Source organism: Tasmannia lanceolata, unplaced genomic scaffold (genome assembly GCF_043159265.1).
Source record: "Tasmannia lanceolata isolate RefF3 unplaced genomic scaffold, GAP_Taslan_0.1 ptg000015l, whole genome shotgun sequence".
Lineage (NCBI taxonomy): Eukaryota > Viridiplantae > Streptophyta > Magnoliopsida > Canellales > Winteraceae > Tasmannia > Tasmannia lanceolata.
This window is the reverse complement of record NW_027518692.1, coordinates 35558946-35564257: the sequence shown is the minus strand read 5'-3', so window position 1 is coordinate 35564257 and position 5312 is coordinate 35558946. Positions and strand designations below refer to the sequence as shown.

The 5312-nt window shown below is 42.3% G+C and overlaps 1 pseudogene; it reads left to right on the top strand.

The window, feature by feature from the left end:
• Positions 1-2831: 2831 nt before the first annotated feature.
• On the top strand, positions 2832-4458 carry LOC143846886 (gallate 1-beta-glucosyltransferase 84A24 pseudogene; annotated as a pseudogene).
• The last annotated feature ends 854 nt before the right edge of the window (positions 4459-5312 follow it).

Below are 5312 nucleotides of genomic sequence, written 5' to 3'. Positions count from 1 at the left end.
CATGATCTGTACATGAAGAATGGTTTGCAGACATCATCCTGAATATATTTTAAGGGAAAGGTTATCAGCACTTCTGTATTTTGATGATCGCACTCCTCACTTTATTAAAAGTACGGTATGGCCCGCACCATAGGATGATCCAAACCGTCCATTAGATGGGCCACACCCTAAATAAGTTGTACCCCAAAAATCATTTCTATACGTTGATCCTAACCGTCCGATCTATATAGGGTTTGGATCATTCAGTACCTCTACAGATCGGAGGGTTAGGATCAACCTATGGAAATGATTTTTTGGGTACATCCTATTTAGGGTGTGGCCCATCTAATGGACGGTTTGGATCATCCTATGGTGCAACCCATACCGTACTTTTAATAAAGTGAGGAGTGCAATCATCAAAATACAGTAGTGCTGATGACATTTCCCTATTTTAAACATAATGATAGGGAGAAACATTTGAATGGATTGTGGGTTTTCGAGAAATGGCAGCGGAAGAGAGCTTATTATATTCAAATTATGAAAAAATATGACAAAATGTTTCTGAATAGTTGGAGGGTTTTGGAGAATTGCGAGGATGCGCTTATATAGAGTTGAATTCAAAATAAACTCTTGGCAATGGTTTTAGATGAATTTAAGAATAAGGTTTAAGGTCATTGAAAATACGAAAATACTTGCAACTATTTTAAAGGGCTGGACCGTGGGTTGGATCTTTAAAAGGTCATTTTGTGTTGCTTCAGGTGAATTTTTTTTTATTTTTTATTTTTTGTAAGTATGAATTTACACCCGTGCATAACATGGTGGCGCCACTGTTTTATACCTCATATTTTGATATAGTAGGGCCCACCATCTCTACCCAAACCCATGCATATGGTGGGACTTACCATTTTACACCAATGAGTAGTAGGCCCACCATCTCCGCTCAAATCCATACATATGGTGAGCCCACCATTTTACACAACGTTTTGAAAGGGTGGGTCGCATGATATCCACCCAAGCCCATGCATAGGGTAAGACCCACAATATTACACCTCATGTTTTGATGATGTACCTAACCAAAACGCCAAAAGCCCAAGAGCTGATAAACACATTCAACAAGGCCTTTTAAAACTCGTCCTGTACCAGGCTGCATCCCAGCTAGTCCCATATCCAGGCAGGCCCCCTACTTAGGTCTGTAAAATTTCACCACAATTGCATCTGTTGTACATGGTGGCCTGTTCTGTGGCAGCTCACTTTGATCTTTTTTTTATGGTAGCCCTTTCTACAGGTTGTCACTTACGCAGCGGTCCATCTCTATAGTAACTTCATTCTGATAGCGCACTCCATCTTTTGTCTTATTCATTTAAGTTGGTTGTTCTCTCCTGCAAAAGTGAGCTGCGAATTGCTTTTATGCAAAATTGCCTAGGCTACGTATCAGCATCTTTGTGACTATACTATAAACAATATTTAAAAAGTTCCCCAAACAGCTGAAGATCTTTGTAACTAGTGCTCGAAAGCCCCACATAGCTTTCAAATGAAATAGAGAAGCTACTTTTCGAGAGCTAATATTAGTGCCCTTGAAATAATTTTGTCATGACATCTATCAGTTAAATTTTATGGGTAAGAAATTAAAGCAAATCAAATAAGACAAACTACTATGGTACAAAACTAGCCACTAGGTCGTCCGCTTCCTATGTAAGTACATGATTCTAATACAACTCAACTCAACTCAACTAATCCTTTCTCCCAAGCATAAGTATATGATTCTAATATGATAAAAAAATTATTTATTCTAGGCCTATTTATCATATCACCACATATAATTTTTAAAGCCGTTTATTACAAATTATTGCCAATTTTAAGTTAATATTTTTTGAAATATACTTATAAATTACCATAAGTAACCTATAATTATAGTGATACTAGTGTTCCGGGCCCCATGCATGGATGTAAAATGTTAGGCCCCGCCTTAATGCATAGGTTTGTAGAGATTGTGGACTCCACCCATCAATAACATTCGGGGTAAAATGGTGGGTCCCTCCCCAACAAAACCTATGGTGTAAAATGGTAGGCCCCATCCCATAATCAACATGAGATGTAAAGTCGTGGCCCCACGAGGTGTAAAATGGTGTGCCTCAATCTATGCATGGGTTTGGGTGGAGATGGTGAGCCCATCACTTCAGAATGGCTGGCCCTACTCAATCATAGCATGAGGTGTAAAATAGCAAAGGCCCCACCATGTGCTGAGTTGCAAAAGAGAGAGAGAGAGAGAGAGGTTTCCAAAAAAAAAAAAAAAAACTTAGAAAAGAAATAATTTGACAATGGAAAGAAACATGCTTAGTATATAATTGTATATTATAGGGAATTGCAAAAGTGAGCCGTGAAATGGATTTCAACGAAACTGCCTAGATAGATTACATGTTGCTATCTTACAAAATACCTAATGTGTGAGTACCAAGTAGTCAAGTACCAACACAAAATTAAACCTATCAAAAAAAAAACACACACACACACACACACAATTAAACTGATCTATGTCTCACTATAAAAATAGCCACTAATTTAGTGATGTAAACTAACCCTCTTATAAACCCCATAATAGATGGCTACTGTCGGGATGGGTGTCTTGTTTTGTTTTTTCCTTCTACGTGATGTGGGCATTTTCTTTGTGTTGTTCCAAAGTTTGACCAGGAAAAAAAGGAGTGGGAAAAGGAGATAACAAGGTTGGTAATCTCTCTATTCTCTCTCTATTTAAGAGTATATTTGCTATCATACAACATACACGATAAAATCTCACGTAACACATAGTAACATCACCCCTTCTCTCCCTACCACCACCCCTCTCTCCTCTAAAAATGGGAGAAGAAATCTTTCACGTCCTCCTCGTCTCCTTCCCTGCGCAAGGCCACCTAAACCCTCTACTCAGACTCGCCAAACGCCTAGCTTCTAAAGGCCTCCTCGTTACTTTCTCCACCACCCAACACTTATCTCAAAAAATGCAAAACGCCACCGGAAACCCCCACCACTAACAACCCAACACCCATCAGAAAAGGCTACCTTTCTTCTCCGATGGCTGCGCTCTCGACGACCCAAAACATCTAAACCCAGAAGCCCACATGAAACAACTCAACATCACCGTCCCTCCGGCGATCTCCCGTATCATTTCCGAGCAAGCCAACGACGGTCGACCGGTGTCTTTCATCATCAACAATCCATTCCTCCCATGGGTTTTAGACGGGACCACCCATTTCAGCATTCGCTCAGCAATGCTTTGGGTGCGGTCTTGCGCCGGTTTTCGCCACATATTCCCATTATTTCAATCACACAACAAAATTCCCAACATATGAAGAACCTGATATCGCCGTTAAACTACCGAACCTGCCGGAATTACAACCGGAAGATCTTCCTAGTTTTCTTCTTCCGAGAACTTACCCTTTCTTAATTGAATTGGTTACGGGAATATTCGGAAACATCTCCAAAGCATCGTGGGTTTTGGTTGATTCATTCGTTGAGCTCGAGGGTCAAGCTCTCGAGTCTATATCAAGTTATTCTCCAATCAAACTAACACCTGTGGGCCCACTCTTCAAATCCTTAGATGGAACCGCCATTAGTGGGGACTTATGGAAATCTACCGAATATTGCTTGGAATGGCTTGACACTAACCCTCCTTCCTCAGTGATTTATGTCTCATTTGGGAGTGTAGTTGTTTTAGGACAGGGTCAGATGAAAGAGATAGCTTTGGGGATTAGAAACAGCGGGAGGTCGTTTTTGTGGGGGGGTGAAGCCACCGGAGGAGACGGGGCTGCCGGAGGGATTTTTGGAATAGACGGCAGGGAGGGGGATGGTGGCGGGTGGTGTCCACAGGAAAGGGTGCTCTCGTATTCTTCGGTGGCCTGCTTTTTAACACATTGTGCGTGGAATTCGAGTATGGAGAGCTTGAGTTGTGGAGTTCCAGTCATTGGGTTTCCTCAGTGGGGTGATCAGATGACGAATGCCAAGTTCTTGGCTGATGTTTATGGGGTTGGAGTCCGTCTGAGGAAGGATTTTGGATCGTTGGTTTCGAAGGAGGAAGTGGTTAGATGCATCGATGAGGTTACCGAAGGTGGACCCAATGGGTTAGAAATGAAGAAGAAATCTTTGAAATGGAAGGAGGCGTCGAGAGAGGCGGTGGTCGACGGAGGGTCTTCTGACCGGAATATTGAAGCATTTGTGGATGATGTTAGGCGCCGGGGATCTTATCTCACTGTGTAATCTCACTGTTGTTGGGCAAATTAATGAAGTGGGGAGTGTTATTATTAAATAGGGGAATGTGGATGGTAGGTTGCCGTTAATAATTGGATATGAAGTTACAAGCTTCGATTTGTTGATCCCACTTAACCACGGACCACACATGTATGGTGATTCCGGTGTGCAGGTCTCTACGGACGGATCCTTAGGCAGATCCAAAATTTATGAGGATGCAACTCGGATCAATTTTTCGGAATTCAGGTTGAGCTTTTACAAGAAAATCGGGTCAGTTTCGGGCTGATTCTAATTCATTTTTTAGGGGGGAGGGGGGGGACTGGAGGGTGCAACTAGGATCGATTTTTTGGGAATCCAGGGTAAGCATTTACCATAAAATCAGGTCAGGTCAGGTGTCGGGTCAGGCTGTTTCTAATTCATTTTTTAGCAAAAGCTATACCCGGTCCAATTTGCACCCCGAAAATTTATCTAAACTCAGAGTGCATCACAGTATAGTGTTTTTGAAGATTTTTCAGTATGATTCTTCGAATCCCTGACACAAATGAAATTTAGAGAACTCCTGAAACTTTTACCATAAAGAGGAACTCACTCATTCACAATAAATTCATGGCCTAGAACAGAGACACTGAATCTCTTCAAAACATCAATGCATGTCATCTACAAATGCTTGAATATTTTGAGCTGACATTCCACTGCCAGATGCCGTCTCCTGAGCAGCCTCTTTCCATTTCAGTGCATTCCATTTTCCCTTCCATCCATCGCATAGTTTATGCTCACTGCACTTCCTTCCTTCCCCGAAGCAGTTAGCTCTGCACACCTCCACTGGCAACTTAGCATTGGTCACCTGATCTCCCCTGTCAGGAAACACAACCACTGACCCACCGGCCATAACAGTGTGTTAGAAAGCAAGCAATACAAGGGTAGGGTGAGAGAGAACCTCAACCTGCTGACACCAATCCACCACCTTACCCTGCACCACTGTTTCTTCCAAGAATCCCTCCAGCAAGCCCAGACTCCAGTGGCATTCTCCGGCAGCTTTGCGACCAAAAGAAACAGCCGTCCACCATGTCTGAAGTCACCCTAACAACCTCTTC